The sequence below is a fragment of the Camelus dromedarius genome, chromosome 5 (genome assembly GCF_036321535.1).
Source record: "Camelus dromedarius isolate mCamDro1 chromosome 5, mCamDro1.pat, whole genome shotgun sequence".
Lineage (NCBI taxonomy): Eukaryota > Metazoa > Chordata > Mammalia > Artiodactyla > Camelidae > Camelus > Camelus dromedarius.
This window is the reverse complement of record NC_087440.1, coordinates 71,527,396-71,541,194: the sequence shown is the minus strand read 5'-3', so window position 1 is coordinate 71,541,194 and position 13,799 is coordinate 71,527,396. Positions and strand designations below refer to the sequence as shown.

At 48.2% G+C, this 13,799-nt stretch overlaps 1 long non-coding RNA gene across 1 annotated transcript; it reads left to right on the top strand.

Moving 5' to 3' along the window:
- Positions 1–1,042: 1,042 nt before the first annotated feature.
- LOC135321412 (uncharacterized) lies at positions 1,043–11,521 on the top strand. Its single transcript, XR_010381158.1, has 3 exons — positions 1,043–1,361; positions 10,302–10,468; positions 11,417–11,521. It is a non-coding gene; the product is annotated as an uncharacterized LOC135321412 (long non-coding RNA).
- The last annotated feature ends 2,278 nt before the right edge of the window (positions 11,522–13,799 follow it).

The following is a 13,799-nucleotide window of genomic DNA, read 5'->3' as shown; positions in this document are numbered from 1 at the left end:
TGTGTGTCTGGGGGCAAGGACATCCTTTTTCAAGGCTGCTGTCAAATTTGAGCTTGAAAAACGTGCATGGTGGCATTGGACCATGGGTTAAGTTAGGAGAGCTCCCCTCTGTAAGGCTGAAGCTGAGAGACCATCAAAGCACATGGCAGGAGAGATGTGCAGGGTGGAGGAGGGCCGGGGGGTGATTTGAGTTTTTTTCCCTCAGGCTGGAAGTATAAGCTGGCAGATCCTACCCCTCCATGTGCTCAATACCCCCTCTCACAGCCCTACTGCTGGAGGGTTCTATTAGTTAGGACTGTTTCGTTTGTAAGTTACAGAAACCCAAATTAAAGTAGCTTAAGCAAGAGGGAGAATTAATTCACAAGTGGGCATCACTTTCAGGCACATTTTGATCCAGGGATTCAAATAATGTCATCAAGGCTTTATCTCTCTCTTGGGCTCTCAGCTTTGTTGTGCTCTGTATACTGGCTTTATTCTGTAGATGAGCTTTCTTCCTGTGTCAGGAAGATGACAGCTGGTAGCCTCAGACTCACATCTTTCTAGCCTAATGAATCCCTAGAAGCATCATTTCTGTCTTCTGTATCCCAGGGAAGAGTCTTAACTGGCAGAGGAGCGTGTCCATTAAAGAAACAATCAACATAGGGAGGGTCCTCTGACTGGGTGGCCTGGGACACTTGCCCATCCTGACACTCTTGGAAAAGGGTAGGGCACCATGATTGATAGCCGCATCAGTACCACCTGGAGAAGGAGAGAAGCTGTCAGGGAAACTGGAGCTAGGGGGAGGGAAAGTGAGCTGGGCATGCAAAGCCACGGCTGCCACCCTCTTCTGAGAGGGACTTGCCCGGGCTTTCATCTTCAAATCAGAATGTCAGTGCAGGAGTGTTAAAATTTACCCAGTCCACCCCAGTTCACTAGACAAAGAAGAGAGCTGAAGCCACAGTAAGTGCCTTGCTCAAAGTCATCCTCTAGTCTCCCGCAGAGTCATGACATCATTCTTGGCTCTGTTTCTAATCACTCCAGTCAAGAGCCAAGTGCAGTGGCCAAAACGTTGTCTGAGAATCCCCTCTTCTCCCAAAGGGGCTTAGCAGACAGCCAGGAGTTTTGCAGGGGGCTTCTTACTAGTCAGCCCAAGGCATTTGTCTCCCCTGCTTCTTGCCCTTCTCAGGGTTACAGGCCAGGAGCCCTCCACCCCTTCTCTGACTGCAGAAGAGAAGGAGACTGCAAAGAGCTCTCAGGACCCAAGGATCTGTGGCTGAGAGACTGGCTAAGGATGAGGGGAGATTACAGAACAGAGAGGTGGACCTCCACGTGTGGGAGTGATTCATCTGAGGGGCTGAGAGTCATGCTAACCTCCTAGGGCGGTGAGTAGGCTTGGAAAAACCTTGTAAATTCTGATCAACCACAGGCTCCTCAACTAAAATCATTTTCAGGTTTTTTTTGGTGTGTGTGTACTATTTAATAGCCTTTATTTATTTACTTATTTTTTATTGACATATAGTCAGTTACAATGTGCCAATCTCTGGTGTATAGCATGATATCCCAGCCATACATATGCATACATGTATTCGTTTTCATATTTTTTTCATTAAAGGTTTTTACAAGATATTGAATATAATTCCTTGTGCTATACAGAAGAAATTTGTTTTTTAATCTGTTTCTATATATAGTAGTTAATATTTTGCAAATCTCAAACTCCCAAGTTTATCCCTTCCCACCCCTTTCCCCTGGTAATCATAAGATTGTTTGGTTGCACCAAACTACATTCCCATCAACAGTGTACAAAGGCTCCCTTTTCTCCACACCCTCTCCAGCATTTATCGTTTGTGGACTTTTTAACGATGGCCGTTCTGACTGGTGTGAGGTGATACCTCATTGTAGTTTTGATTTGCATTTCACTGATAATTAGTGATACTGAATACTTTTTTCATGTGCCTATTGGCCATTTGTCTGTCTTCATTGGAGAATTGCTTGCTTAGGTCTTCTGCCCATTTTTGGGTTGGGTTGTTTTATTTTTTTGTTATTAGTTGTATTAGCAGGTGCTGTCTTAATCAGGGGTCCTCACTCAAGGCAGGACATGAAGTTGGGAGAGGAACCAGGAAGGGAGGTGGCTTCTGGCCACGAGATCTCAGCTTTTCTCTTTATCTCTGTGCACATGGCCACCCAGATCCGCTTTCCCATGTCCTCCGTGTGACCACACACTTCCTGCCAGACCCATGTCATTCACGCCCTGCCCCCTAGAGCACTGCCTCGCTTTTCTCTAACTCCGGATATTCTACTGGATCTGCAGCTCTGGCTCAGGGTGTGCCTTGATTCTCTAGGATTCTGCCTTGATTACTCGAACCCAGTGGCTCTCAACTGCAGTTTACCCTCCACGGGATATTTGACAATGTCTGGAGGCATTTCTGGTGCTTGCAGATGGAAGGGGTAGCATCTAATGGGTAGAAACCAGGGATGCTGCTAAACATCTTACTCTGCACAGGACTACCCCACAACGAAGAATTTTCCAGCCCAGAATATGAATAGTGCTGAGGCTGAGAAACACAGCAGGTTAGAGTGCCTGGGGCGGGGCTCCTCACCTCTGACCCAGTTCCCTTGGGCTAAGCCTCCTCTCTCAGGAAGGCCAGTTTGCCTGGGTTCAAATCTCAGCTCCCCAGCTCACCAGCTGTGTAACCTTGGGCAAGTAACTCAGCCTCTCTGGGCCTCTGTTTCTCATCTGTAAAATGGGGATAACAAGAGCACCCAATTCATCGTGTTGCGAAGATTAGTTGACTTTCTCTTTCTCTCTTTCTCTCTCGATATAGCTGGCTCTGAGAAAGACTCACTATAGCCGATGACCATCATTCTAATCAATGGTTCTCCGGGTTGAATCTCCCCCAGGGAGAGTTTCGGAAATCTTCCGTGCTGGTGGAGGTGGGAGGGTGTTGCCTTCTACTGTAGTCCTGCCTGAGCATTTACATATTGAAATACTTCTTGTTTTACTATAAACCATTTTTTTTTCTTTGTAATACAGTCAGGGGATCAGATTGACTAAAAAAAATTACGTCTGTAGGTAGGTTATATTATCCACAGATTTACTTTCAGGTTGTTAAATTATTACACAACATTTTATTTTTTTATTCTTTTAACTTTTTTTAAAACATATTTTTATTGAATTATAGTCATTTTACAATGTTGTGCACAACATTTGAAAATGTTTTAAGGCATGTTGTTGGGGCTCAGAGGTTTGAGAGCCACAGTTCTTAATGACCGAGCTCACACTGCCACTCTTGTTATTTCTGAGCAAACCCCCACCTCCCCCACCCCCTGCTATACTGAAAACTTGGCACAAAGGCACACCATTTAAGCAACTCTCCCCAGCTCTCCCACGCCCTTCATGCATACCCAGAATAAACCCGGGCCAGCTCTGCCTTCTCCCCACCCCCACCTGCCCCCAGCGGGCTGGAGCTCCCAGCTCTGCAAGTACAGGCCCAGAAGAGCGGAACTCAATTCAGGGGGCCAGGGGGATCCCCATCCTCGCCTGCCTGCTGCCTGATCTAGAAAAAAGGCCCAGTGTTCCAAGGAAGGGTGTTGCTTCCTATCCCAACCTCCGGTCTGCTCAGCCCTGGGCTCCTGCATTTCAGGGTCGGTCTGGGCTCCAGCCCCTCCCCTTCCCCCCACAGAAACACAGCCTGGGCTTTTTCTGTCAGGTTTGCCCTCGTTAACAAAATGATCACTGTAAGAAAAAATGGACAAGGTCGCAGAATAGAAATCACACCTACTCCTGTTATCCAGAGGTAGCCTCTGCTAATATTTTGATTTTTTTTTTTCTTCGAAATCACACCTCTGTATTTTTTTTTTAACAACTCATTTGCACATGCTGTTTTGTAACCTGCTCTTTTTCTTTTCCCACCCAACTATATATCTCGAACATCTTTCCAGGTCATTAAATATTCTTCTACCAAGAAACGCTGGTGGCCACCCAGTATTCCAAAAATAAACCATTATTTATTTAACCAGTCTATTGATTGCTGGACATTTTGTACCTCATTCTTGACCTTGTTTGAATGCTGGGTCTGCTATTTCATAGTTGTGCAGTATCAGGAAAGTCATCTCCTTTCCCTGCGCCTCGGTTGGCTCATTTGAACCGTCTAAGGCCCCAGTGCCCTTGGACCTTCCTTTGAAGATCCCCGAGTTGGTGTATGACGCAGCTCTAGGCAAAGTGCCTAGGACACGTCTCCAAAGTGTGTTCTCAATGTGAACCCTATCGCTTTCTCTGCTGCACCTTCTGCTGCTTGTTCCGGAGCTCCTGCCGCATCTTGGCCACCCTGAAAGATTGTCCCAGTGTCTTCCCATGACTGTCATTCTCAATGGCTCTGGCTCCTGGCTGCAGAAACGAGAGTTTGTCGTGGCTTATGCACTGGAAATGAGCACCCAGTGGAGACTAGACTCATGACCATGTCAGCTTCCTCACGCTGCAGCGCTTCTTTACAAATCAGGACTCGTGGGCCAGCTCTCAATCCTCCACACCCCTTCCTTCAGGGGAGGGAGGCAGGGCACTCACTGCAAACAAGGAGTGAGACTGCGGCCTGCCCACGGCAACACCCCATCTGCACCACGGGCAGGGCTCTGGCTGGGAGAAGACGCTCTTACCTCCTCTTGACCTACATGATAAGCATGGCGGGGTCAAGGTGCTGGGATAGGTGGAAAGGGTCATGCGAGGAGGACCCAGGACAAGCAGGCAGAATTGCCGAGGGGCCTTCAAGTATTGAGAGGCTCTTGTCCTCCAACAAGTCCCCAAACACTATGGAGTCAGCGTAGAAACCTTTCAAATCGAGCTTAATTTAGTGAGGGCTTGCTATGTGCCAGGCACTACTGAAGGGTGCTAACGAGAGGGAAAAAATCCTGCATTCCATCCTCCCCAGGGAAGTGTTGTCACCTTTTGGGGGCACATTTCCCCCCACTGTCTTTCTGAGACAGAACCTTCTTAAATGGGATGGTCAGCACCACTCTGCCACTTTGGGGGGATTTCCAGCAGCGAGGGAGGGGGCACTAGGGCTCTGGGTCAGTGGCAGGTGCAGTGTGACCCTCTGTCATAAATGACTCATCTTTAAGGGCCAGGGGTGGATGTTGGACTCTGCCCCTTTAACTGGCCTGAGCTGTTGTGGGTTTTTTTGTTTTTAATGTTCTTGTGAATATTTTAAAACCTTTTCTCACTCTCTTCTTACAGCACAGTGGTTCTCTGCCTGGCGCCTGGTGTGACTTTTGTCCCCCAGGGACATGTTGGGGACATTTTTGGTTGATACAAGTGGAGGGAGTGTTACTGGCATCTAGTGGGCAGAGGGACGCTGGTAAACATGGTGCAGTGCACAGAACCGCCCCCCGAAACAAGGAATTAACTGGCCCCGAGCGTCACTGGTGCTGAGGTGGAAAAGCCCTGCTGTAGCTTGTCGGTTCTGGCCACTATCCGTGTGATTCCTCTCATAGCATCTCTCCCTGTTTCTAATGTGGGATTTCTAATCCACCGTGGGCTGGGAAACTGGCTAATCAAGCTTGCTAGGACTGCTTCCTAAATAAGAATGAGGAAGTGTGGAATCCAGCCCCATGGACTACTTATAGGACAAGGGCATGAGGTTCATGAGCCTGACTTAAAGCTTGACTGGGCCTCAGGAACTGGCCTCAGGACTCAGCGGCTATAGCAAAGGTGGGAGGAGCCAGTGACAACGGTCTTGGGCCTTCAAGAGCGGTGTCCATTCACAGAGAACAGAGCTGCCCAGACATTCATCAGGGCTCTCTGGGGCCCTAAGGTGGCTTCCTCCCACCGGCTTGAACCCTGGCCCACTCCTCTTTGGTTTCTGCCTTTTCTACTTGACCACTGGATCCTGACATCTTTGGCTTCTCCTCCCAGTGCTCCAATCCATGGCCACCTCCTGAGCTTCCCTCTACTCCATGATTTGGCTTCTCCTGGCCCCAGCCCTGCAGCCAGGCAGATAGAACAAGAGGCCCTCTTTCTTCCTCCTGGGTTTTCCACAGTGCTTTGCATGGGCAAGGGGTCATACTCGTGACCTCTGTAAGTGAGGCTTTACCGTATTTGGTTTGGGAATGCACCACATATATGATGTGCCAACACTCTGTTCCAAATTTGTTAGGACTTCTTTGGTTGTGCGGAATGTAAATGAACTCTGGCTGAGCTAAGCAAAACGGGAAATCTATTGGAAAGACCCCAGAGGTATCGTAAGAATTGCAGGGCAGGCCTGCTGCTAGGCTTCAAGGATGCACCGAAACCAGGGGCAGGGACACTGTGGAAGCACCGAGAGTCTCTTCCCCTCTCAGCCCTCTACTTCCTGCCTCTCCCTCCTCATCTGTAGCCCTGTTTTCTGGGATATGCTGATCTTGGGGAAGAAAATGTCCAATGAAATCAGCAGCAGCTGAGTTTACATGTTCTCCATTCAAGGGAGCAACCAGTCTGGGCTGCAACCTCTTGTTTCTAATTCAAAGTTCCTGAGGGAGGACTTGGATTGTAGGTATGCAAATAAAACACTGGGTATCCGTGGTGACGTTTATATGGATGGCCAAGACAGGACACTGAAGAGAAACTGTCAGAGGTGCAGAGGGAAAGCTGCTGTTTGGGGTGGTGAGCTGTGAACTGCTGGGCTGGGTTAAAATGAAAGCAGAGACACTCAATAGTGCAGATCTGGGATTGGGAGGCCCTGGCTTACTTCTACTCAATTCAACATACTTTTAAGGAGAAATGACTACAGCTTCAATCCCCAAGGGGCCCCCTCTCTGATGAGAGAGTCAGACAGAAACACAGGTAGAAAACCACATACCGATTTGGGATGTCCAGATCAGCAGTGTAGACGGAGTACCCCATGCATGCTGGGGAGTGGGGAATGACTAACTCTGCCAGGTCAGGTTAGCCAGGAAAAGCTGCACAAGGGAACAACGTTTGAACTGATTCTTGAAGGAAGGAGGAAGCATCTGGTTGGCAGACCCAGTGAAGGAGGCCATGCCTGAGCTCGTGGAAAGCCCTGGAGTCCTGGGTGACTGCAAATGGTCCTTCCTGGGAGGATTTCTTCTCCCCCTTTTCTTACAGGTCTCTGTCTTTTCAGTCCCTGTAGTAGTTTCCTATCACTGCTGTAATAAATTACCATGGACTTAGTGGCTTAAAACAGTGCAAATTTATTCTCTTACTGTTCTGGAGGCCAGAAGTTTGAAATGAGTCCTAAGGGGCTGAAATCAAGGGGGAGAATCTATTTGGCCAGAGGAGAATCAGCGCCCTTGCCTTTTCCAGCTCCTAGAGACCACCTGCATTCCTTGGCTTGTGGCCCCTTCCTCCATCTTCAAAGCACATCACTCCAACCTCTACTTCCATCATTCCATCTTTTTCTTCAGCCCATGACCTTCTTGTCTCCCTCTTAGAAGGACCCTTGTGATTATGTGGGGTCCACCTGGATCATCCAGAATGATCTTCTCATCTCAAGATCCTTAATCATATCAGCAAGGGCCCTTTAGCTATCCTAAGGTAACATATTTATAGGTTCCAAGGATTAGGAACATCTTTGGGGGGCCATTATTTGGACTACCATAGCCTGTCTCACCATCCTCCCTTTCTTCCAATGTGATTGGATAGTCTGGGGAGGGCACAGCACTCCTGGGATGGGAGCTGCTTGGTTGTGGTGGGGGAGCAGCTGGTGCCCTGCTTTTGGCTGCCGTGGATTAAGCAGACTGAGCAGGCCTTCTTCTGCTGTCAGGTCCAGCCAGGCCCTTGCTCCTTGGGTTCCAATTTCTCTGGCTGTGATTGGAGAATTCATTAAGGCTGTGCAGGGTCTAGATTTAAGGAGGGGAGTCAGAGGCCGTGCCAATTCTGCATCCAGTGCTGCGTTAATAAAATTTGACCCTGAGTGCAGGTCGCTGCTTAGCTCCTTCTGGTCTGTCCTTGATGGGCCAAGAGCCCAAGGGGAGGAGAAGTGAACACAAGAGTTCCCCATACCTGCTGTAATTGTGTGCTCATGAGACCCCCAAAGACATCGGGTGGTGTGAGAAAGAAGGGAACTGTCCCCATTGCCCTCCACACTGTACAGACACAGTGGAAGCTTGTGTTCCCTACTGGGGCTACATTTCGAAGAAGACATTAGAGCAGATTCTGGGAGCATGTGTAGGAGGAAAGGACTGGAAACATGTCACGTGATGAGCAATTACAGGGAGTAGGATGAGTTAACATTCGTTGAGCGGCTCAGAGTTAAGATACTTTGCATAGAGTTGGTCTAATCACTCCTGAAACTTTTGAGAAAAGCACATGTATCCTCTTTAAGAAATGAGCAAACAGGAGCTCAAGTTGCTTACGAATATCTCCTAGAGTCACACAGGAAAAGAGGGGTGGGGCCGGACTTGGAGCTGGAGTCTATCTGACCCCCACCCCCTCAAGTCAAGGCCTTAGTCTTACTCCAGTGTTGCTCCTCCTTAAAAGAATTTTGTCTGGAGAAAACTTCTGAAGCAACTGCCAGTTGCCTACCTATTGCCCAGTCTCCTTTTTTTCTTTACCAATAACACCATCATTTTATCTGAGGCAGCAATGAGTCTAGATTTTAACAAAGAAACAAAAGATACCCTTTGCTTCTTTGCAACTAGTGTAATGCATGCGACATAATTTTGGCTGATGTGACAAAAGTAGAGTCTGTTGGGTATTTCTGGGAAAGTTTTGTTTTCTTGTTGCTTTCCATTTTTTCCTTCATGCTTGGAGTGCGGATTGGAGTCTGGACACGGAGAAGCCGCCTTGCAGCTGTGAGGCAACCACGAGGATAACAGATACTTATTAAGGGTGGCGGAGTAGAGAGAGAGCATGGGGACACTGAGGACCTCACAGAGTCCCGCCAGCTGCAGCCCAGCCCCATTGCCATGTGAAGAAATTTGGTTAAGCCACTGCAGTCTGGTTTCTGTTTCATGCAGCTGAACTCAGCCCCTCTTAGTAAAACGGGACACCACAACTCTTCTTACATGCCTGAAGGGCTGTCTTCGGAAGTTGGTTGGGACTTTTCCTCTGTTGCTAGGGAGTGTGGAAGGTTCAGGAAAACAGAAACTGGCTCAGTGAGATGGAGAAAGAAGCTTTGAGCTATGCTCTTTGTTCTTGGCCTCAGTGGAAAAGGTGGAAAAGTTGGCAGTGAGTTGGGGCAGTCCTCACCCACGGGAGAGTTTGAGCAGAAGCTGGATGGCCCTAGGCGGGGCCAGATGAAGAGACAATCTTTGGATTAGATAAAGGCTGAGCTAGAAAAGTCTACATATCAGCCTGTGAGAGGCTCGGCTGTGCCATTGCGAGACCCTCCTGACCACGAGTCTTGGCAGGAGGGCCGCTTTCTACATGCACGTGTACGGGAATGCGCCTCCGGGCATAAGTCAGCTCCCAGCACTGCGTTAGCCCTGGCAGGAGAATCACAGAGGTTGGCTGCGACCAGATGGCCGGATTAAATAGCCTGGTTATGCTGACTTTGTGCTTGACCTTTCCCTCAGGTTCTCCCACTTCTGTCTTCTGAGAGGTGCATCACTCAAAAGTCTCTCAGTTTTAAGTGGCATAAAATCCCCAAAAGGGAATTTATTGACTCAGTTAACTAAATGTCTTAGGGGTTGTTGTTTTCAGATGTGACTAGACCAGGGGCACAGATGATGTCATCAGGAGCCTCCTTCCTTCCTTCCCTTCCTGCTGCTTATCCCTGAGCAGGCTTCATTCTCAGGCAGTTTTTCTCCTGGTGGTGGCCAGATAGCTAAGGGGAACCTCAGACTTACATCATAGCAAGGCCAGCAGTGAGACAGCACTTTTTCTCCCCCGTCAGCAAAAATGCTGAGGAGGGCTGTCATTGGCCAGCTTAGGTCACATGCCCCCTTCTGACCAATCACGGTGGTCAAGGACATGCCGCGCTCTCATTGGTTAGGCCTGGGTCATGTGCTCCCTGTGGAGCCTGGCAGAGGGGTCAGCTCTTCGTGGACTGAGATGGGGGAGGAGTGGAGTCCCACCAGGAAGAAGGATTAGATGATGGTCCGGCTAAAGCAACAGACATCCACTATAGGGGTGCTGCACCCGCCTTCACTCTCTGGCTGAAGGCTAGTCCCTGATCTTGGTGTCCGTTTACATGGTCAAAACCGTCTAAGTCTTTCCAAGACTGTTCTATGTCTAAGGGAGAAAATGGGGAACTTTTTTAGGACTCTTTAGGAAGCATAAACTCGGTTTGGCTTACCAGGTAAAAGCGTATGACTTCAATATTTGATTCAGCTACTTTGCAAGATCCTTATCTGGCTTCCTTTGCTCTTACCTCACCTGACACTCCCTGCAGGGCACTGATCCGAAATGAGGGACCTAGACCTTCTGACGTGTGGATTTGTTGTGACTCACCCAGTAAGGCTTCTAACTCTGCCACCCACTTCAAGCCCACTCACCAGCTTCTGGAGACCACCGGCTCTCTGCTCCTTTCTCGGAAAAGGACATTGTCTACACATGCTGGTATGACTTCCTTCACCAACTAGCCACACTGTTTTTATCTATCTACTTTTATTGGTTTAATCAAAGGAAGAGGTGTATGTGTTTTAAAAAAAATCAAATATACTAGAAGGCTTACAATGTAACTTCCCTACCCCAATTTCTCCTTTTTTTTTTTTTTTAAATTTTATAGCTTTTTACCTCCAGATTTTCAGCTATTTACCTCCAGATTTCTAAATATTAGAAATCTTATTTTATATATATATATATATATATATATATATATATATATATATATATACATATATATATATATATATATATATATACACACTTTTAGATATTATCAATTGACTTTCTATTAGTGGAATCTTAGGATTTAGCTTTCTAACCACATACCCTATTCCTCATCCCAACGTGCTTCCTCTACACCTGTCCATTTTCGGTTAAACCGTTATTTAGCATTTGGATGATGATGGTATGTAAAACTTGTTCACCAGTGAGCCCTATAGTGCACTATGGTTACATTTCATCTCTTTTACAATTTGGAGTTACTAATTTTCCCTCTTCCTTCCTTCCTTCTTTCCTTCCTTCCTCTTCCTTCTTTCCTCTCTCCTGGAGCCCTGTCCTCCTTCTGCTTCAATTAAACTTCTTGACTCAGCTGTTATTCTGAAGTATTCCTTCCCTCATCATCCTGGGAATTCTTTCTTTCCTTCCTTCTCTCTTTTTGGTGACACAAATCTTCCATATCTTCCTGAGAAAGGGTGCATTAGAAATAGACACTTTAGGCCTTGCTTGTCTGAAACATTTGCATTCTCCTCTCATACTGATTGATAGTTTGGCTGGATATAGAATTCAGGTTGGATGTAATTTTCTCTCAGAACTTTGAAAGCATTGCTGCATTGTCTTCTAGCTTCCAGTGTCCCTGTTGAGAAGTCTGATGCCATTTTGATTCCTGGTTTTTCTCTGCAGGGCCTAGCAGAATGCCTGGAGGAGGGTGACGTTCAGCAAACATTGTTTGAATGAATAAACACACACATGCTTGCCACATCCAGGATGGCTGGCGAAATTGTAGAACTTGATATACTGACTCAGAGCGTGTTGCTCTGCCATTATGATTGTCTATCTGTGATTTCTATCTTCTTTAAGGGGTGGGGCTACTCTCATCTTAACCTTGTTCTGGAGGGATAGATCCAAAAGGTTCCCACCACTGGACTCCTGCAAGCGATCAGCCTGATTAGTGCTGGTTCCATTCCCCAAGCTGCTACAGAAACCTGCTATAATCCAAACACTCCTGGAGGCTGTTGGTTGCCCACCACCCTTCCTATTTTCAGATGGAGGCCGTTCAAGCTGTTCCTGCATGCCAGGGGTCCTGTGTTCAAGGGGGTGTGCTCCACAGGCTGCTCTTGCCAACTGGCTCCTGACCTATCGCGGTTCCCTATGCCGCATCAGCCATCCCTGTGTGATGCCCCTCCTCCCCATCCCTCCTACCCTTGCCTTGGTTCAGGACTTGACACCTCTCTCCTGGAATTCTCCTACAGCCTCCTGACTTCTCTCTCTGCCTAGAGGCTAACCAATGGCAGTTTTAAAACATGCCCACAAGTCTTTGACACTCCTCCTTCCAAAAGGTGGAGGCTAATTCCTCTCCCTTTGAGTGTAGGCTGGACTTACTGACTCACTTGTAACAAATAGAATATGGCGGAAGTGACTGTATATGATTAAGTCACTGTGGCTTCCTTTTCATCCTCTCTTGGCTCTCTGGTTCTGATAGGAGCTGCCACATTGGGAGGAGCCCTAAGGAGAGGCCCATGGGCCTTCTGCCATCAGCATGTGATTGAGTTATCTTCCAGCTCCTGTCAAGCCTTCAGATAGCTTGACTGTAACCTCAGGAGAGACCTTGATCCAGAACCACCACTTAGGCTGCTCCCAGATTCCTAACCCTCAGAAACCATGTCAGATAATGAATGTTCATTGTTTTAAGCTGCTAAGTTTTAGAGTAATATATTATGCAGCAATAAATAACTAATACACCACTTCCCAAACTACCCTCCAAACCACTGTCAGAGTAATCTTTCAGAAGTGAAAATCTGATCAAGTAATTTTCCTTTTAAGGTCCCTCTGTGGCTACCCACGACTTTCAAGTCCTAACTCCTGTGCTTTGCACACAGGCCTTCGCGTCACCGTGGTCTCTCTGCCCAGCTCTCAGGCTGCATTTCCAACAACCCTCTTCACCCCTCCTTATCTGGGCCACGCTCTCTTTGGCCCTAGTCCTTGTTGCTCTCTCACCTGAGATGCCCCAAATTTTTCTTTAACTAGCTAACTGATTAACCAACCAATTAACTAACAAGAACGGCTTAAGCACCTGTGGACCCTGATCCCTGCCAGCCCTCGGGGGACTATGGCGGACAGACTCTAGTTGGCCCTGCTGACCTTCACCTCTTGGTATTTTAGCCAAGAGAATATGGCCAAGTCGGGGGTGGGGATAGTGAGGGTACCTAGAAATGAATTCCTGCTCAGCAACCCTGTATGACTTGTCCCTGAGATAACCAAGAGATGCCGGCTGGTTTTGGCATGCTGACATGTCGCTCTGTAATTGCTCTCAAGTCTACTCATGCCTGTGTATCTTATTTCCATAACACAAGCTCCATGGTGATACCTGTTTATTTTATCCCTTCCTCCTCCTCCATGCCCACCCCACCCCGTCCTCCCGGAGGGGGCCTGGTGCTCACCCAATGAGCTTGAGGGAGGACTGAGTGAGTGGGAGGACTGGGTGGTTTGCCCTGGTGACTGTTCCCTTACCTGTCACACACGGCCTCGCTCCCCCACTATTTTAGGTCAGGTTCCCTAGAAGCGGAGCCTGAGGCAGAGATTCTTGTGCAAGTGAGTTTTTGAGGAAGGGATGCCAGGTGAAATTGTCAGGGAGTGAGGGAAGCAGGAGGGGGCAGGGAGGATGCTTGGCAAACCGGTGGGTTGAGTGGAGGTCTCGCCTCAGATGGTCCCATGAGGCGCTCTGGAGTATAAATGGCACCACAAACATTGTCCCTTCCTAAAGCACGGAGACTGGACTTCTGTCCTCCAGCATTGTTCAGTCATTGCTTCTGCCTGGAAACAACCAGCATGTCAGGCCAGGCAGCTCTGGGAGGCTGGGACAATTCTCAGAAGGGATCAGTTGTGAGCAACTCACAGTCACAGTGGCTGAGGATGGGGTGCCAGCCTGGCACGGGGGAGCCAGGTCACTCTGCCCAGCAACTTGCATATGCAGCTGCTGGCCTGAAGCTGTCCCTCTGGGTCCACTGGTCCCAAGGTTTAAAGCTGCCAGACACCTCTGAGGCTGAGGGTTGGGAGCCCAAAGCAG